The sequence below is a fragment of the Carassius auratus genome, unplaced genomic scaffold (assembly GCF_003368295.1).
Source record: "Carassius auratus strain Wakin unplaced genomic scaffold, ASM336829v1 scaf_tig00014984, whole genome shotgun sequence".
NCBI lineage: Eukaryota > Metazoa > Chordata > Actinopteri > Cypriniformes > Cyprinidae > Carassius > Carassius auratus.
In genome coordinates this window covers 107,359-129,708 of record NW_020524533.1, presented here as the reverse complement: position 1 = coordinate 129,708, position 22,350 = coordinate 107,359, and the positions used below count along the sequence as shown (strand labels likewise).

At 36.2% G+C, this 22,350-nt stretch overlaps 1 protein-coding gene and 1 long non-coding RNA gene across 2 annotated transcripts in view; one reads left to right on the top strand and one right to left on the bottom strand.

The window, feature by feature from the left end:
• LOC113074516 (adhesion G protein-coupled receptor E3-like) overlaps positions 1-22,350 on the top strand; it is a 133,064-nt gene that overhangs the window by 70,918 nt on the left and 39,796 nt on the right. The gene's annotated exons all lie outside the window — the stretch shown is intronic.
• LOC113074519 (uncharacterized) overlaps positions 1-22,350 on the bottom strand; it is a 29,673-nt gene that overhangs the window by 5,577 nt on the left and 1,746 nt on the right. Inside the window, exons 2-3 of the long non-coding RNA XR_003280660.1 lie at positions 14,096-14,159; positions 13,326-13,414 (exon numbers count right to left, since the gene is read on the bottom strand). This is a non-coding gene — a long non-coding RNA (uncharacterized LOC113074519). The remainder of the gene's footprint in view (positions 1-13,325; positions 13,415-14,095; positions 14,160-22,350) is intronic.

Here is a 22,350-nt window from a genome sequence, read left to right as displayed (position 1 = left end):
AACCGCTGTTAAAAGGTTAATATAACATTTCCCATTCTATGACTTGTAAAATAATGTCAACTCCCTCTGATGAACACGGCTCTCCTCAGAGTAGCTGCCAGCGCTGCATCTTCTTCTTTATTGATATGTGTCAGCATTAAGGCACAATACTTTCACCTAGGAGCTCAACCAGCTACTGGTGCTGGAGTATTTACATGTAGTGTTATTATTAGAGAATTGTTCATATTAAATATTGAGCTAATACCTGTATATGTCTCACACTAAATTAACATGATATCGATAACTGTTGCTTTTAATATCATAGTTATCTTCAATACCGGCTTCAGCTTTGATCACATACATTTTTTTCATTTTTTACATATAATAGAAAATTATTATTTTAAGTGTAATATACTGTATTTTTGATTAAGTAAATTCTGTTTTGTTTAAACAAGAATAAATCAATCAATACATCAATAAACTAATTAATTAATTAATTAAAAAAAATCACTGTTCCATATTAACGCGCTGCTTTAATTGATGCACACAATGCCGCTCACGCTCTCCTATTGCGGACTTTGATCTTGCAAGGAGCTGATAATTATCTTTTGATTTCGTTGACGTGAACTGTGTTAAATTTAAATATAACACGAGAATCAAAGATCAGATTTGTATCTGTTTTGTGATAAAGTGTAAGTGTAAATGGAACATTAAAAAATCTGACAGATATCCGATCAGCAAAAACGCATGAAATGACCAGGTGTAACAAGCCCTTAGAAACACAAGAACTATGGACTTCAGCCACAGTGCACTTCGCTATAGGATTAAATTAGACTTAATTATTAATAGATGCACGCAAAAATATCAATGTACTACATCAATTTTAAACAATTTTATAAATGTTACATTTTATACAATTTTATTTTTATATCAATTTTATATTTTATTGTATCTTACGAACCATAAACAAATGCCTTTCAATTTGACTTGTGATTAAATGATTGTGCAGCGATTTGTACACACACAGACATGTTTGCAAATAAAAATGTTCTGTTCTGCCTTAATATATCATAAATTGCTCATGCAAAAAGGATTCAAAAGGAATCCATGCGTATGTTTTCTTTGTTTTCTTTGTTTTCTGTGTATGTCTGTGTAGTAAACATTCGAAGTGGATCTAATCCCTTAATTAAAGTTGTTCTAAAACCAAAAAGTGAAATTGTCTTAAGACAACTTAGATTACTTTTTTGATCTACTTTAAATGTTGACTTTATAATTTATATATATAAAAAAACCTCGCTACATGTACTGATTTGGGCTAACCGAGACTTGTTATAGCATTTGCATTTTATTGCTCTTTTCTCAAATTTGACTGCTTTTATTGATCTAATTAGTAATACAATTGTTTGCTAAATGTAAAAATTAATTATCTACTTAAAATTTCCACCATACCAAAACAAGTGGTTAGCATTATTTCAAAGGACATTTAAACCATCCCTGATTTTTCTTATATTGTGTTATATACGTTGTATATTTTTATTGGACATAACTATGCATGCGATCCCTAAAAAAATTGTGTTCTTTATCCCTGCGATGAATACGCGGAAGTGACCACATATTGGATAGATTCTACAGTATTCTAATGTTCCAGATATGATTGTTTGCGCTCTGCTTTAAACTGGGTTTTGTTATAGGTTTAAACTATAGATATTTGACTGAAATTTGTCTATTAATATCTGTTTGCATGAACTTTAAAGGGGTCGTATAATGCTACATGCACTTTTACAAGTAGTTTGAACTGAAATGTGTGTTGGCAGTGTGTTTACACAATCACCCTATAATGATAAAGATCCACCAAGTGCACTACCAAATCCACCACTTTCTCAAATCGAGCCGTCTGACCGCGTGACGTCACAGGGTCGGAGGCCCCTCCCACCTTTGTTTGATTGACAGCAGCGCCTCAGCACAGACCAATAGTATGTTCCTGCACAACCGGAGACCGCAGATTCAGGACCGCGGATCTGGGCCACAGTTCTAGGACCCTAGTTTTTCCTGACAGCGCCACCTACCGTACTAGACGATAAAGTGATGGCTGCAGTTTTTAGGACCTTAGTTCTAGTACCCTGTTGGTTTAGTTTGCAGTCACGTTACTTTGTATATAGCATCAATATATTAATCTCAGTAGCATTTGTTTTTAAATGTGATTTTTGATTCAAAATGCAGCAGAGGTTAATTACTAAGTGTGCTTTGAGTCACAATTTTATATTTAAACATGAATTTACACAAAATATAAATTAAATATCAATTTTGTAAAATTGATGTATATCAATTTTAAATTGATTTATTGATGTATATCAATTTTAAAACAATTGTAAAACAATTGTAAAAAATTAAAAACCTTAAAAGTCGTAGTCTCTTGAATTATACAGTATATTGATTAACCTGCTTAAGCTGAATTAGCTCATTATCAGGTAAGTTAAAGTTGGAATCAGCGTATGGAGTCACTAAATTACTGCCAATATATATATATATATATATATACACAGTACAGACCAAAAGTTTGGACCCACCTTCTCATTCAAAGAGCTTTCTTTATTTTCATGACTATGTAAATTGTAGAGTCACACTCTTTGAATGAGAATGTGTGTCCAAACTTTTGGTCTGTACAGTATATACATGTCATTTTTGCGACAACATCACACCAGCACCAAAGTGAACCCCTTCTTCATCAGTTGCTGCATGGATAGAATGGCTGTAGGCTTCAACTCTAGAGAAAGAGAGAGCGAGAGACAGAGAGAGATAAATAAGAAACATTTGTTTAACATATTCAACTGAAAAAAAAAAATATATATATATACATATACATATATGAAAAGTGAAAGTCCTTGCAGCATGTGGCGCATCTCTTCAATTTGGGCAGGGATCTCCCTTTTTGGATTTTTATGTGTATCTTGAAAAAGAGAGAGTGTCCTTGTTAGAATATTTTGAGATGATGAAAATATCCCTAGTGCCTTTTTTTAATCATCTGTCCTACAATGAGCCTAACATAATCCATAAAATCACTTCATATTGGCCATGCAGAACATGACAGAAACTAACACATGATAGCAATGTATAACTGTATGTGGAGTAGACCTGCAGATTAGGCCAAATTCTAACAAGCTATTAAAATTGCCAAATGCCTCATTTATCATTGCAAAATAATGCCAAAACAACAGGCTAACACATACTGCAACTAGGCAGTCAGTGCAGTTTAATTATGAAATATATTTTATACATAAATATGGTAAAACAAGGACTATTAAGCCAGTATTCACACTAATACATTAAGCTGCAGGTAAATCTTACAAACCTTACATCAACCATGCTGTTGTCATCTGATAAGTTTAATTAATGTGCAGGCTAGATTCACTTATAATATAAACGTTGTAGTAATTAATAAAACTAGTTCACAAATTCTTAATTTGGTGGGAATTAATTATTAATTCAGAGGTAACGTTCTCACTATGTAAACTTTGCACCGTTTAAACGTTATAAAATAAAACTTAATTAAATATAGGTACTCACCGTCTGATTGCTGTCCACGTCGTCCATCTTTAATTAGTGTTGATTCAGTACAGTAGGTGGCGCTGTCACACAAATACTAGGGTCCTAAAGCTGCGGTCACAGAACTGCGGTCCTGTAACTGCAGCCTCCGGTTGTGCAGGAATACCCTTCTCGCACAGACTGGACTTGTGTCTTACCTCAGACTCACCATAAGTGAGCCGTCATCAGTCCGAGATGCAGACAAGCATGACTCCTGAGTGATTGAGGTGTTTCGTTGTTGGATGTAATAATGAACATAGCAGTAGTCATTAACTCCCGATATCTGAGCGACTGAAATCGCAGAGGATTAATTTACGTTTGGATCTGAAAGAAATGCGCCCTTGATCTACTTAGATGTGTTTATGTTCGGGTTAATTATTCATGATCCAGCCTCACCTACAGAAGCATTGAGTATAATCAGAGACAATTTATAAGAGACATGCCACTTCCTCAATCCTCAATACAACTATTTAAGGAAAACCTGTGACTGCAAAGATGGCGGTTGTATGCACATGTCCCGCCCCTCCCACTGGAAAGCCAATCATCTGCTTTTTAACAGTCAAGTCGGTAAACATTTCAGCCTATCGTCTGGTTCCACTGATGCATGCACACAGTTGAGGTTTTGCACAGCGGAGACGATTTGGCGTCAGAAAGTTGTGGTGTGTGCAAGATCAGATGGAATCCACATAGAAGAGGGTGATAACAACACAAAGGCACCGGACTACCAGTTAAAGCATTTTATATCGACCACAAATATGTTACCTTACATTCTAAGAACACCATTCTTACATTCTAAACGACACCAGCATTCTGGATAGAGACGTAAATAAAGTTGGTGTCGTGAACCCTTGCGCATGTATAGTAAAAGTAAAATCTGTGGGGGGAAAGGCGTTTTAAACATTATTTTGGGGAGAATTCATCAAAAATTTTCAGCGATTTTTAACATATTTTACTGCTGTTTTTATATATGCAGTTTTTATGTCCCGGTGACCAGTGAAAGTGCAGTTCTGACTCTGGCCCATTCATTTAGATAGGAGCCTGGTCTTGTTAGTCTGAAATAGCTGCCCGGAGGCATTGCCAAGATGGCGGCCGAGTGGAACGACTTGCCTAAAAGGACTTTGGTATAATGATTTAAATTAATCATTGCAAATCATAACGCTTAAGAGCGTTTTCTACGAGTCATTTTGGGATCGTTTGTTATTGTTTCACATGCGATTCCCAACAATGTACATAAAGCAATCGCACATAGTTGTGCTTTAAGTGCTACTTAGGAGTCGCTCTCCATTTGTCAAGTGCTGAAATGTCACCATATATAAAGGCTCGTAATTGTAGTACATGATCGTTTATTGAGAGAAGCACCCGGCTGCAGCCTGCAGATCTCTGATTGGTTCGATCGTTTTTCATAGACAAAACATGACAGGAAATGTGTGCTTAGTTGGTGTAGGAGTATGTTGATTAAAAGCTAAAATCGCTGAGCAGTTTTACAAATCCTTCATTAGGATGCACAAAAAAAAAAAAAAAAAAGAAAAAAAAAACATTAGCATGTAACTCGCCATGTCCCTGAAATAATTGTTTTGTTAAATTAAGCTGATCTTTAGGCTAACAGACGAACATCCCACTACATTTAATAAATGAATTGGATTATCCACAGTGGGAGGATCCGGTCTTCAGATAGAAAAATTAATTATGAATATTTCATATCATAAGAGTATGATAAAGGAAATTAAAAGGATGTATCAGTATTGTTTTAATTTATATAGCTTGACAAGACAATTATTGTTACATATAATTATCTTTCATGCAGATAAAAGGCTGATGTGTTTGCTGTGTGCCGTTTATATTTTTATGAAAATTGCATTTTCTTTACTAGATTGCGAAGCATAGACTTTTTCCTCTTAATATATTGAGATAAACTTTATAAAGTATCATCTATTTATATTAAATTGGTATTTTCTCAGAGACCCTTTTTGTGACCATTGAGCCGATTCTTTTCAATCAGCAGGAATGATTTGGGACATTCTACGCTTAATGTGGATTAATGCATTAAAAGTTTTTAAAAGACCAAACTCAGTAAACACATACTGTAGTAAAGCATTATATTTATCGTCAAGCAGGTTATGGGAGGAACATTTTTAATTCTTAAACTAAATGTTGCATTCATATGAACTGTCTTTTGACAAATATGTCTTTAAACTTTAAAATGAAAAAGCATGTTAAAAAATTTAACAGATAAAATGTATTTAAACATATTGAAATATATGCATTTTAAAATCTGTCAGTGTCAACATGCAACTACAAATTTGACTATAGATATGCTTTATTAATAATTTGTTTACTGAGTTTGGTCTTTTTAAAACACTGTTTTAATGCATAAGGTCATGTACTTTCACATTAAGCATTTTATAATTTCCCAATGATTAATTTGTGAATTCGACTGGTCCAGAAGATTAAACTTGCAGCAGCTAACATCTCGGGATTCAATAAATCAGACATAGTGAGTCAAGCTAACAATAAACATCTGCATTTTAATGAAGGCTTTGTAAAACTGCTCAGTACTTTTAGCTTTTATATAACATACTCTGTCCTACACCAATTACGCACACATTTCCTATCATGTATGTCTATGAAAGACGATAGAACCAATCCGAGTAGGTGTGGGGCGGGGCTGCACGTGTAACCCCGCCCCAGGTGCAGCCCCGCCTCGATCTGCAGGCTGCAGCCAGGTGTACTTGTTTACAGCCTCACTCAATGCTGCGTTCCAGTCAGACAACTTGGATATAATAACTATAACACAATACAACATTATATTATGTCATAGTGTATAATATTATACTTTACATAATAATATATAATGTATGTTACAGTACATATACAGTAAAGAGAGAGAGAGAGATGATATTTCAGGGTCTAATATATAGCTGGTTTTCATGCACTTCAGCAAGTCAATGACAATCTGAAGCATTTCCTAAATTACTTTTTTCGGCCCTTTTTAATTATTTCATTTATAAAAAGAAAAAAAAGAAAAAAAAGAAATTGAGCCATAAAGTTTACAATAAAGCACAATAAAAGCCTTATATTATAATCGGTTATAAAATATCATAAAAGGTGTAATCTGCCGATTGTCCTGCAGGTGAGCGCATAAATCTGTCTTCTTACGATGCACTTGGTCTTTACGATTACTCCTGAGTACCTGTAGATTTGCAATGATTTTTAAGTGCTACTTAAGTTACGATGCTTTTGGGAAACAGACCTTATATTAAGATCAGTCATGCGATCGTTTTTATGAACTTCTTAGACTTACGAAGCTTTTGGGAAACTCAGCCCAGCGTGTTTTGAACAATAGTATGTTCCTGCACAATCAGAGGCTGCTGTTTTAGGATATTTAATCTCAGGAGTATTTTTATTATATTTTATAAAAAGTTTTTAATTCAAAAGGCATCAGAGGTTAAATTTATACAAATTTATTTACACAAAACACATTACAAATGTATATCAATCTTTAAAAAACTGAAAAAGTGAAGTCTTAGTTTCTTGAATTATACTGTATGTTGATTAACCTCTTTAAGTTTAACTAATTTGCTCGTTATCAGGTAAAATAAATATGGAATCAGAATATGCAGTCATTAAATGTTATAGCCAGATATTGCAATGGTTGTAGAGAGGCAAGACAAAACTTGAGAATGATTAAATAATGATTTAATTGACATATATATATATATATATATATATATATATATATATATATACTAATATATATATATATATATATATATATATATATATACTAATATATATATATATATATATATATATATATATATATATATATATATATATATATATATATATATATATATATATTAGTGGTGGGCATAGATTATTTTTTTTTAATCTAGATTAATCTCACTGTGATCTTAAATGATTAATCTAGATTAAAATGGCTCATTCAAATTCTGCCGAAGGCATTCAGAATATGTGTGTTACTCAAATAAAATTGACAAACAGTAAGTCTTTGAGAAGGGGTTTATCAAGCTAGGTGGTGCATTAGAAAAGGGGCTCATCTCCTGTTTCCAAAATGCATCACAAAGTGCTTGAAAAAGCTGTAAACTAATTCCACATTGCACAAGGTGCAAACAACCTTACGCCTGTTTCACATACTCCATCTGCAGTGCGTGTGAAATATACAATCAAACCTACATTTATTCAGACACCTTCAACATTTCTCACATTATTACAGTTTTGCTATATATATCAACAATTATATCTGGTGTCTGGATCATTTTTGGTTTGACTGTTAAAACTACAAAGTAATTCAGTCAAGAGCAGTGAGTGATTTTCATTTTTATTTTCTTGGATTAACATTAGAGCCGGTGTTCAAGGGTCAAGAGCCCAACTAAAGCAAACACTGATCTCTAACATGGTTACTTCAAATGAAACAATAAATCAACATCTAAACCTTAGTTCATTCTCAATAAGATCTTCTGTAGACGTCTGACAGAAATAAAATCAGTCTGGTTATTAATAAGTGGAGCTGGTGATGCTGTTTGTGGGGTTGTTTAATCAGATCTTGAGAGATTTCATGTATTTTATTTCAGTTGATTTCATCTTAAGCCCTATTCGGATGGGGCTAGTTTTACAGGGGGTCGTTAGAGAAATCTGCGTTTCACAGACGTACTTGGTGATTTTAATCCCGTCCGAATCTGCCACGTCTGTGTTTTTCTCACACAACCTCTGTGATAATTCCAGAGCAAATTACCTACCGTTTTTCAGCAAAACTCAGTGATCCTCTGAGAAAACTAATCCCGTCCGAATGCGAATGTCTGTGATTGCCGGTGATATTTTATTTCACAACGCATTTCCTTGTCTGTTTTGGCCAACGTGAATTACCGTAGACCGCGCGGATGTTTGATATATTTGCTTAGCGGCAAATAAATAATAAAATCAAGAGCAAGATCACGTAAACTGTTAATACTGGCTATTGTAATATCAGCATCAGGTAAGATTACTCAGGTTCATTTATGTACTCAGTTACATAATGTTTTAATTACATTTAATAATAATAAAAAAAGGAAAACAAATTAAACTAAAGGGACCTCACATTAACATGGTTTTGTTATACTAGCCATTTAGTATTTATTGTATAATAATACTTAGGCAATCATTCTGAATGAATGCAATGCACGCATACAGAGCGCGTGATCTCTGTGATGCCCAGATGCACAAATCAGACCCTCAGACCTCTGTAATAAACACGGAGATACTAGTCCCGTCCGAATTGGTACATGAAAATCACAGACGTCAGGTGGTAAGAATCGAAACTCAAACGTAGTTTAGAAAACTAGTCCCTTCCGAATAGTGCTTAAGGCTGTGTCTGAAGTCAGTTTTAGTAGTTCTTGTGTTTCTCTTTTCTTCAGTGATTCTGTTTGTTAACAGCAGCTGTTCATCACTAATGCGCAATTATCACTCAGTTAATCACTTAAATGCAATGTATAGCTTCTTTCAGTGAACTCAACTGAATTAAGTTCAGAGTACTCATAACTGTTAGTTTTTTCAACTTAAATGGTTTAAGGCAATCGGTTTCCTCAAATGGTTTGAGTTAACTTGTCAGGTTTTTAAGGAGTTTACTTGTCGGGTGTTACAGTCAAGGCAATCGGTTTCCTCAAATGGTTTGAGTTAAGTTAATTTGTCGGGTGTAGGGGAATTTACAGTTAAAACCCAAGGATCAGATATTTGGCAATGAAGACCAGGAGTCAGAGATGAGTTAAATTAATAATAATAATTTTACTTGAAGAAAATAGTTTGCAATTTCATCAGCAGAAGTCAGCTTCAATACTCCTGACGGAGTTCGTAGTAGAGCTGTAGTCAAGTCCGGCTATGTCGAGTCCAAGTCAAGTCCAAGTCCAGGACTAGTCGAGACCGAGTCAAGACCGAGTCCAAAGAGGTTCGAGTCCAAGTCAAGTCCAAGTCCAAATGTTTCGAGTCCAAGTCCAAGACCGAGTCCAAATGAAAGAAAAAAGGGTCCTCTTCAAGACCACATACTTAACTACTGATAATGTTTGTGATGCGAGAGAAAGCATATCTCCTATTCTAAGAAAATCATTTTACATTATTATTTGTAATGATCAAAAAGCATGTGCAAAGTAAAAACTCTGTAGGACAGGGGTCTCCAAACTACATCCTGGATGGCCAATGTCCTGAAAAGTTTATCTCCAACTGGCCTTAACACACCTGGAAGATTAGTGTGTCTAGTAAGAGCTTGATTAGGTTCAAGTGTGTATAATTAGTGTTAAAGCTAACAGGGGCGTTACACAAGATCCCGGGCCCTATGCATAGGCAGTCCTGATGGGCCCCCATGCCCCCCACCCATGAAAATATCCAGGTACAAAATATATATTTCAGATTCATACTTTTCAAGGGCCCTCTCTTCCTTTGGGGCCTTGTTAATGAGTACTGGTTTTACCCCCAGTCCGACCCTGGGAAATAAACTTGGATAAACAAACAAAGTTTGGAACTGTAAGGTCAAATAATTTGTATGTACTTTATTTTTTGTTCACTTTATATCTGTGATCAAAAATGTATATGACTATGCCTAATTGGCACAGTGCACAGACACACGCAAAGCTCGGGATATGACAAATGCGCGCAGCAAGGCTAGAATGGATACGTTTGGCTCTACTGGGCATGCGCACATAAATACAGCGAAATTTTTGTCATACTGTACGAGTGCTTGCATAGACTAGTCGAGCTCTGTCGGAAACAATCGACTACTCCAGCATGCATTAACCATAATGCATACAAAGTGTTTGCAAGTACGACGTGAATTTTAGAATTACAATATTGCGTGGAGCTGTTACTATATGACCTTATCTATGTTGCATGTAAAAATAAAATATGTAATGTACTAATTAGGTTTGTGCCTGAAGCCGAATACCTTATTCGGAATGGCAAGGATAATGGCTTAAAAACGAATAACGCTCAAGGAATAATTATGCCTGAATACTCGGCTGAAGCTGACACAGTCTGGTGTTTGCTAGATAACAGGTGAGCCAGGGCATCAGCGCCAGAAGTGAATGAATGTAAACTTTATGAGTGAAAAGAGAGCAAATCAAACACCACATTTTTGTCGCCTCTCTGTTTATCGCTCAGAAATCAGAGCGTTGCAAGAGTAATTTTACCTACAGTATTGTTCAAAATAATAGCAGTACAATGTGACTAACCAGAATAATCAAGGTTTTTAGTATATTTTGTATTGCTACGTGGCAAACAAGTTACCAGTAGGTTCAGTAGATTGTCAGAAAACAAATGAGACCCAGCATTCATGATATGCACGCTCTTAAGGCTGTGCAATTGGGCAATTAGTTGAAAGGGGTGTGTTCAAAAAAATAGCAGTGTCTACCTTTGACTGTACAAACTCAAAACTATTTTGTACAAACATTTTTTTTTTCTGGGATTTAGCAATCCTGTGAATCACTAAACTAATATTTAGTTGTATGACCACAGTATTTTAAAACTGCTTGACATCTGTGTAGCATGGAGTCAACCAACTTGTGGCACCTCTCAGCTGTTATTCCACTCCATGATTCTTTAACAACATTCCACAATTCATTCACATTTCTTGGTTTTGCTTCAGAAACAGCATTTTTGATATCACCCCACAAGTTCTCAATTGGATTAAGGTCTGGAGATTGGGCTGGCCACTCCATAACATTAATTTTGTTGGTTTGGAACCAAGACTTTGCCCGTTTACTAGTGTGTTTTGGGTCATTGTCTTGTTGAAACAACCATTTCAAGGGCATGTCCATCATAGCTACACGTTATATTATTTGTATATATTTAAAAGGCAAATATTGAAAGCTTAGGCTACCATGATACGAATGAATGGAATAAGCACAGCGCGCTCACCAATCAAACAGCCGCGCTGCGCGTCTCAGTCTCTCAAAAACCAAACCAGTTCTCTCTCAATAGTAGGCTAATAATCAGCTTAGATACAGATACATTGTGTACTTGTCCTACATATTTGCATCTTTACCTTTTGCTGGTTTGGGCGGAACACACACATCTGTTTAGTGAAGTTCATTAACATTAAGACTCGCTCAAAGTGTTCTGCGTAATGAGAATGTGCGCATTGAATGGATTCAGTCATGTTCAAATGATCACTAAACGTTTGTCATGACATCTCTCTGCTTGCATGATAAATATTATTTTAGAAATTAATAATTATTTCAGTTTAACACGACATACTTGTTCAGTGATAACTACGAAAAAATATATAAAAAGTCATAACAGTCTTATCAAGTAACTGTACGATGTTGTATCCGAATGCAGATAGGAAAAAATGTTGTGATTTTTACAGATACAAATACTGGCTGTTACATGAAAATGTAAATATGTAATGTCATATATAAAGTTTTTAAAATTTACATATGTAATTGTTGCATAAGGCTATACATTAATACGCGTTTATTGATAAAAAAAAAAAAGGCCATCTAGGTGTAGACGTAAATAAAACACAATCTAACAGGTAGAAAATTAAATTAGAAACATCTAAACTTTTCAGGTTGCAGTAAGTGAACCACTGGTCATGCATATCCTTTCCCGGAACAATACTGAAAGCAAAGCCAAGATGGAGAAACAGACGATCATAGTTGTACAAGGATAGCCATTTTTTAAATGAATCTATTAGCAGAGCTGCTGCAAGTGATTTTAAGTGTTGGAATTCCATTTATTCTTTGCTGAAACTTCTGCGTCATCATGGAGAGCGGATCATGGTTGCCCAGCAACAGCAGACGCCACTGGAGCGCGAGCGCAGGCTACAGAGTGCTTTGGAAATAAGGAGAGCGGCGCGCCTAGCGTTTTCCACACGTTTTCAGTCGCGACATCATGCAAATGTGGTTTGGTTTTTTAAGGAGAAATTTTTTATTTTATTTTTTTGCTGGACTCGGTCGAGACCAACTAGAAGACTTGGCGAGTCCAATGGCCAAGTCCGAGACAAGTCCGAGTGCAAATTCAACGAGTCCGAGACAAGTCCGAGACGACAGAAAAATGTCTCGAGTCCGGACTCGAGTCCAAGACCGGACTCGAGTACTACAGCCCTAGTTCGTAGGCCGCCCCCGTACAACTCAAAATCAACCACAGTTATACCCTGACAGAGGATACTAATTGCGTCAATACATATATCAACAAAATTCTGATTGGTTCAAAAACTTAGATAAATGCTCCAAAGACGTAGATCTGATACGCTGGACACTGGCAGTTGATCGTTTGTCCTGGGACTGTCTGAGCTTCTCCCTGTACAGACAGATTCTAACACACATACACAGAGAACTTATCTAAAATTCAAGGCTTTCTAGCACTGGCGAGTGTCTTATCATTACGGTTGGATACACACACATAATATGTGGACATTAATCTTGAGGAAAAGAAATACAGGGTAGAACAGGATTCTTTAATATCACATAAGGTTACACATTTCACTCTTGCCATAACTTGATTAATAGTCAAACAAGAAATCATGTAATAATATAATTAATATCAGTATGAAGTATATGGCAACTCTGCATCCACTCCTTCTATATATATAATATATATATATATATATATATATATATATATATATATATATATATATATATATATATATATATATATATATATATCTTTCCTCAATAGTTATCAGAGAACAATCATTGTTGTGTTAATATAAATATCAGTAACAAAAGGGTGCACTGGGCATTGCTAAAAAATAATTAATAATATACTCTGACCTACAATGATAATCCGGATCAGAAAGGAAGACCTGCTCAGCGTCCTGTAAGGAGACATTCCCGAGGACAGCCAGGACATTTATCATGGCCTATGAAAATCATTAATGTAAATATACTATAATACCACTACTGAACATTTGATTGTTATATGCATCTTTGAGGTCATCTCAGTTAAAATAACCCTAGTGGATTTTTTTCATCATATGTCCTACAATGATCCTAACCAAATCCATAAAATTCATATTGGTCATGCAGAACATCACGGAAACTAAGACATTATAACCATGGACTGTGTGTGTCGTAGGCCTGCAGATTAGGCTAAATTGTTACAGACTTTTAAAACTGCCAAATGACTCATTCATAATTCCAAAACAATGCCAAAACTACAGGCAAATCTGTAGTGCAACCAGGCAGTTGAATTATGAAAGGTATTTTATACTTAACTAATAAGGTAAAACAATGATTAAGCAAGTTTTAATACTAATACAGTAAGCTCCAGATAAATATCACACATTTAACATCAGCATGTTTCATGCTCATATTTTAAGCAAAATTAATGTGCTGGCTAGATTTACTTATAAAACTCAACAAGGATTCATTAAATCATGGCCACAAATTAAGATCGTCATAGTAATTAATACATCTAGAACACAAATTCTAAATTCATGGGAATTAGTTATTAATTAATAGTTAGCAGCTCTCACTTTGGCTATGTAAACTTTGATTAGTTTAAACGTAATATAATAAGTTAATTGAATATCGGTACTCACAGTCTGACTGTCCATGTCCATCTCAAATGAGTGTTTTTGGTGATCCAGGTCGGTAGGAGAAAACCTGGAGAAATCCAAATATTACCTTCTATATATGTTTACAGGATTCGTAAGAAAATACATGCGCTGCTTATAGACAAGATTATTTATGCTGCAGATATTTTACAAAACAGATAAACATTGATAAATAACAACCATGAATGCAAACAGCGATCTTTTAATTAATGCAAACCTACCATAATAGCATTACGTTAAATTGTACAGTTATAAACTGTTATCAAAGAAAGTTAATAAAAAATACATACGTTATCAGAAATATCTTGTTTGTCAGTCAGAAACCTTATGATCTTATAGATAACAGTCAGAACAAAATCAGTTCTCCGAAAATTAAAAGTATTGCATATTTGGGTGGTTTGTGTTTTAAAAGAAGAAATCCCTGTGGACTTATTAACCACTGACGCTGATCCGCATAATCAACAGAAGAATAAAGCAATCTCCATGTTGTATCTTGATGAATTTCCACACAGAGGTACGCAAAAATGTAGGGAGGATGTTTCTTCGTGTCTTTGATATACCACTATTCACTGTTAAATTTGAAACACATTAATTATATCCATCTAGCCACGTTTCGTATATAAGTTTCCCTTATAGTAAATGTGAGCGTCCGCAAGACCGGAAGTAAGTATGCATACACTCGCATTGCTGAAGCTCATCGGACCCATCTTGTACACCTAGCCCATAGGCGGGTCCTAAAACCGCAGCCTCCGATTGTACAGGAATACCCTACTTGTTTTGAAGAGCTGTTTTTTCAGGGTAATTTTTTTTTTTTTTTTTCACACTACCATTGAGAAATTTTTAACAAACTATGTTACAGACTTTTCATTAAGAGCCTAAAGATTCAGATCAACTAGTGGAAAATGGGCATTATATGACCCCTTTCATTTTGAAATGTTTTAACTGTTGCCTCGCTTTCTACTCAAACCTCGTACTTTCTATGGTATCGTGCTGAGAAAGCACGGAGGAACATTGAGCATTGTGAGTTACCCATCGCGTTTTAGTAGTAATGTTTACCACAGATTGCATTGCTGACTGCGAAAGGTGATTGGTAAACAGTTTGTCAGAATGACAAGCATGACATTTCTCGACCAGGCGCCGAATGCTACCAATCACAGCACAGACTGGCCCAGCTAACCAATCACAGGGCATTTCGTATTTAAGGAAAGCAGGCCTTCAATTGATACAGTAACTATTTAAACCGTTCATACCAGACTCGAGACAGAGAGGTGTTGTAATAATGTAAAATATGTTGATTTTTATTTATTTATTTTTTTACAACAGGGTCTGTTCTAGTACACATGAACTCACAAAGCTTTAAATTTTAACAATATGAAATTCTTTGTTCAGACAGCTATGTTTGACTTGGGATATTATTTGGAGTAATTTTGTTGGTCTGACTATTAAATTATTTAAATCTAAATAGTATTAAATATTAAATAGTATAAACCAGAGGTCACTAATAGGCGGACCGCGGTCCGGATCCGGATCCAGCCGCCGTTCTATCCGGACCCGGACCAATAACCCATAAATTATTTAGAATTATTGACTTTTGTCGGAGCGTTTCTATTTTAACCCGCGCAGCTTTTCTAGCATCTATGGTACTGGTTTAGCGCGGCCCAGGAAACTCACAGACCAATAGCATGTGTTGTAAATCATGTCATGTGATACTACTCGAGTCAGACAGCGAGAGAGATACACACAGACGAGACGAGACGAGACGAGACGAATGAGAGAAAACGTTTCACATGGCGTGCTCTAAAAAAAGAAAAGTGGACAGCGAAAACAGAGCTTTTAATCAAGAATGGACGGATTCTTACATGTTCATTCTTCCCACGGGCAGTTCAAAACCGGTATGTCTCATATGTTCAGAGACTGTCGCGATTATTAAAAGCGGCAATGTGAAGCGCCACTATGAGACAAAGCACAAATCTTTTGACCAAACATACCCACTTAAATCCGCACTGAGGGCACAGAAAATAAACGATCTAAAAGCCCAATATGATCGATCCAGCAGAATCCTAACACATTCATTCACTGCCCAACAACGTGCTAACGAATGTTCCCTTAAAGTTGCTTGGATTTTGGGCAAACATAAAAAACCATTTACTGATGGAGGGGTTGTCAAGGAGTGCATGAGTGCGGTAGCTGAAACCTTATTTGAGGGGAAACAAAAAGACGACATGTGTGTAAAAATCAAGCAAATACCTATGTCAGCATCATCAGCAACAAAGAAAACCGAAATATTAACCGATGACGTGCTAGCTCAGCTGGATGAAGCGATTCACAAGGCACCATGCATAGGCTTAGCTGTAGATGAGTCCACTGATGTGTCTGACAATGCTCAGCTGTTAGTTTTTGTGAGGTTCTTCAACAAGGACAAGGAAGAGTTCTGTGAAGACCTGTTAGGTGTCACACCCCTTCAGACCAGTACGAGAGGAGAGGACATCTACCTGGCCATAAAGGAGATGTTAAAGAAGAGGGCAATAGAGCTGAAGCAAGTGGTTTCAATAACCACAGATGGAGCCCCTGCCATGGTAGGGAGAGAAAGAGGAGCTGTGGCAAGAATGAAAGATGACAATCCTCAACTCATCTCTTACCATTGCATAATTCACCAGTCAGTCCTGTGCTCCACCCTGTCAGACGAGTATGCTGTGGTGATGAACACAATGATGAGAATGATAAACTTCCTCAGAGCTTCCTCTTCCCATCAGCATCGCATGCTCCGGGAATTTCTCAGAGAAGTTGATGCAAATGCTGATGACCTTCTGCTACACAACAATGTAAGATGGCTCAGCAAAGGTAGGGTGTTGGAGCGCTTTTGGTCCATCCGAGGGGAAATCGCAGCTTTCTTGGCACAGCTGAAGAACCAAAAGGCAACAACATTTTCTCTCTTTTTGGAGGATGACAAGAAGATGGATATTGTGGCTTTTTTGGTTGACATCACATCACACCTGAATGAACTGAATTTAAAGCTACAGGGCAAGGACAATTCAGTTTGTGATCTGATGACAGCTGTCCGCTCCTTTCAGAGGAAGCTTGTGTTGTTTAGGGAAGACCTGATGGCAGACTGTGCACACTTTCCAACTGTGAAGGAACAGGTTCAGGGTGAGAGAGATGTGTCTTCTTTTGTTGACTTTCTTGACAAGCTGATTGTAAACTTCAGCATGCGTTTTGACAGCTTCAGCCTTGGACAGCAGCTCACCCTCTTCATTCAGAACCCATTCCTCATCACAGATGTCAGGGAGTTCTCAAAGGAAGTCACACTGCTCTTCAAGTGGGAAAATGCTGGGCCTCTCCAGATCCAACTGATCGATCTACAAGAAGATGTGGCCTTGAAAGAGCATTTCGGAAAAACTGATCCTACCACTTTCTGGATTCAAATGGTCCCAGAGACCGCTTTCCCAGGTCTGAGGAAAGTAGCCTTGTACATCTTAACCATGTTTGGCTCCACATACAACTGTGAGGCAGCTTTCTCCACAATGAACATTATTAAAAGCAAATACCGATCCAGGCTCACCAATGAGCACCTGCACATGTGTTTGAGAATGGCCCTGACGCCATTCCAGCCCAGATTTAAAATCCTGGCAGGACAACCAAGGGCTCACTTTTCTCACTAAGCAAGAGAAAGTGTGGAAGTGGGATATAAAAGGGAAAGAAAGAGAAAAGGAGGTGTTAAAGCTGTTCAATTGTTAACGTGTTGAGATTGTTTATTTTAAAATGTGTTTAAACTTAAGTTGTGAAAGGAAGTTAACTAAAAAGTAAAAGGGAAACTCAAGCTATACTTTTTATTTCCTTTTTCTAAAATTAAGCACTTTATTTTGAGATGCACATTTTTCAAAAGCTCTCTGTTGTGTTTTATTTATTTTTAATTTATTTTTAAATGCAGCCTTTATTTTATTTATATTGATCATTTATTATTTATTATTAGAGTACTTATTATTTCCCTACAGCTCAATATATAAACTGACAATAAATATTGTTGAAATATTATTCAATTTGTACTTTCATTTTATTTGACAGTCGTCTCTTGACTAGGCTACTTACATATTTTCATACAACTACTAGGCTGTGGCACTGAATGATAACACAAGTTAGTTATTGTGATTTTGCGGACCTTTGGTTGCTGATTTTTTTTCTAACTGGACCTCTTAGAATTTTAATTCAATACCCCTGGTATAAACAGTAAAAATAGTAAATAGTAGTTAAGGAAAACTAATATAAAGTGGGACAAAACTTTTTTTTTTGCTAATAAAATTACATAATAACATGTTTTTTTCAGAAACATACTAATTTCTTGTAATATTTTCTTAACAGCTACTCTGCCTGACCCCTGCTACAACTACAATGTGCTGGACGATCCATGGAGAGCCACCAGCAATCAGATACCATACAACGACTCTTACAAGTACACGTGTGACACCTCAGTCTCCTGGAGCGGCTGGTATCGTCTCTTCATAAACGGTCTGAGCGCTCACATCCCAGACACATGTGTTGCTCCGTTCAGCTGTGGCACTCAAGTCCCACTGTGGATTCGAGGTGGACACCCAAGAGTTCAGGATGGAGTCGTCACTCGAGATGTCTGTGGTTACGTTGTCAGTTACTGCTGCTTTTACGGGTCTTACCCCATTAAAGTCAAAGCATGTCCAGGCAACTATTATGTCTATGAGCTGGTTCGTCCAACTACATGCGATTTGGCATACTGTGCAGGTGATTATATTTACATCAGCTCTTTCTACACATTCATGATATTTGTGTCTCTGTTTATTAATCACTATCATCCAAACTTTCAGATGTTAGCAGCGTTAACACCAGCTCTACAGCCGTCACACCAGTGACCCTCTCTACAGGTAATGCAATGCACTTCTTCTTATTGACTTGACTGAATAATTTCTAATGTACATATAGATCTCTGCTGCTGAATGGACGTGTGCTTGAGTTGCAAGAAAAAACATATTTACTGCACTATTACAAATAGTATGCCAGTTAAAAACAGTATAAACCACCACTAGTGTAGCTTCCTGGCTTTAAAATGTTGAACTCTTTCCTGATGATTCATAATTAGCTTTATTAAAGATCTGTCACCGTAGATTTGCAGTAATCAGCACTAAATGCCATAAGACATCACAGATCACTGTAAGAGCTTTGTATGAAGAAAACAAACAAAACATAATATAATATAAATAAACTATGAAATAAACATACATCAAATCAAACACAAACTACTAAAAGAACAGTTTAACACACCTAACTTCATGCAAACAAATAACCATTACTACATTACATAAAGCAAGAAATCCAAAACAATACACATAACAAAGTCAATTTTACCTTATTCTCCACTCAAACCAGGAGCTAAATACTTCAAGTTCTCATTAACCGTATGCTTTTAAAGGAATCGACCATGATACAATGTACAAGGCTTTGAGCACGCCACAATATATATCCACTTAAGTGGAAGAATTGTAAAATAAAAGACCTGGTTACCACAAACGTATAAACAAATAAAACCCAAAAATCCAACAATTAAACACGATACACAAAATGGACAACACTACAAATCATTTAAATATGAAACATTTTAAAACCGTGTATATATATATATATATATATATATATATATATATATATATATATATATATATATATATATATATATATAAAACAAAACCAAATCCTTAACAACAAGAAATACTTTGACCTATATATGGGGCTGTTAGCTGCATCTGGTGTGGCATGAATACAACAAGAAGGTGCGTAACTTTAGAAGCACTCTTGGTAACACTTTCTATGAAGCCTGTGTTTATAATACATTATTAGGGTATTCTTAAGGCATTATAATATATATATATATATATATATATATATATATATATATATATATATATATATATATATACATACAGTCAGGTCCATAAATATTGGGACATCGACACAATTCTAATCTTTTTGGCTCTATACACCACCACAATGGATTTGAAATGAAACGAACAAGATGTGCTTTAACTGCAGACTTTCAGCTTTAATTTGAGGGTATTTACATCCAAATCAGGTGAACGGTGTAGGAATTACAACAGTTTGTATATGTACATCCCACTTTTTAAGGGAACAAAAGTAATGGGACAGATTAACAATCATAAATCAAACTTTCATTTTTTAATACTTGGTTGCAAATCCTTTGCAGTCAATTACAGCCTGAAGTCTGGAGATCAATTAGACATCAGCGTATGCTGGGTTTCATCCCTGGTGATGCTCTGCCAGGCCTCTACTGCAACTGTCTTCAGTTCCTGCTTGTTCTTGGGCATTTTCCCTTCAGTTTTGTCTTCAGCAAGTGAAATGCATGCTCAATCGGATTTAGGTCAGGTGATTGACTTGGCCATTGCATAACATTCCACTTCTTTCCCTTAAAAATCTCTTTGGTTGCTTTCCAAACACCAAACTACTCGAAAGACCATGGAAAACAACTGTGGTGGATGATCGAAGAATTCTTTCCCTGGTGAAGAAACCCTTCACAACAGTTGGCCAGATCAAGAACACTCTCCAAGAGGTAGGTGTATGTGTGTGTCAAAGTCAACAATCAAGAGAAGACTTCACCATGTGAATACAGAGGGTTCACCACAAGATGTAAACCATTGGTGAGTCTCTAAAACAGGAAGGCCAGATTAGAGTTTGCCAAACAACATCTAAATAAGCCTTCACAGTTCTGGAACAACATCCTATGGACAGATGAGACAAAGATCAACTTGTACCAGAGTGATGGAAAGAGAAGAGCATGGAGAAGGAAAGGAACTGCTCATGATCCAAAGCATACCACCTCATCAGTGAAGCATGGTGGTGGTAGTGTCATGGCGTGGGCATGTATGGCTGCCAATGGAACTGGTTATCTTGTATTTATTGATGATGTGTCTGCTGACAAAAGCAGCAGGATGAATTCTGAAGTGTTTCAAGCAATATTATCTGCTCATATTCAGCCAAATGCTTCAGAAATCATTGGTCAGCGCTTCACAGTGCAGATGGACAATGACCCGAAGCACATCTTGTAATTCCTACACCGTTCACCTGGTTTGGATGTAAATACCCTCAAATTAAAGCCGAAAGTCTGCAGTTAAAGCACATCTTGTTCGTTTCATTTCAAATCCATTGTGGTGGTGTATAGAGCCAAAAAGATTAGAATTGTGTCGATGTCCCAATATTTATGGACCTGACTGTATAAATGTGTGTGTGTGTGTGTGTGTGTGTGTGTTGGAGGCTCTCTTGGCTTGGACAGATTCAGGAGATTGTTTCAAATATACAGGGATCAGCACATAGGGCAAACCTAGTGACAAGGCAACATTCATTTGTCTTATCTTAAGAGTCATGCACACAAAAAAATGTTTTTTTGCATCTTTTATTATCCTAACCAAACCACAGTAAACTAGAAGGAACTAATGTGGTGCTAAAAAAGTATCATGGGTATTCAGTGTAAGTGCGTGGCCTCTATTCTACATTTGACTTACTGATTATAATTTTGTTTTGTCACCAGCTGCAGCTAATGTTGACTTTTATATTACCCGTAGTACGTAATGTTGTTTCATACTATACAGTTATCATTAAGGTCCCCCCCCCAACAAATGCAGATCTGAAGATTTTGTCATCAAGTTTTTACAGACAACAGATATGGCATATTCATTGGAGTACACATGAAATGTATGTATTTATTAGTCATTTAAACTGACGTAAACAGAAAAAGAGTAGATTGGATTTTTTATAGCCTCTCGCCCCTCTAGTGGACATCAAGTATATTAAGGCCTTTACTGCTCAGATAACGAAAGTCAATAGGAATTTTTGGGAAGGTAATCTGAGTCAGACGAGTCTGAAGATCTGAGCTGAATTTAGTGAAACAATTAAGTTCTAGTTAGTGTCAGTTACTCTCATAATAAATAATAATAATGTTAAAGGGACATGACATTCAGCCAAGTATGGTGACCTATACTCAGAATTTGTGCTCTGCATTTAACCCATGCAGTGGGCAGCCATTTATGCTGTGGCGCCCGTGGAGCAGTTGGGGGTTCGATGCTTTAAGAAGTAACTGGACCAAGATCCCAACTAAACCAAACACTTTTTGATAATGAATCAAATATCAACATTTAAACCTCTGATTATTCTCAATAAGAGCTTCTCTGTCTGACAGAAATAAAGTCACAGAACCTTGTAAGGAGGAT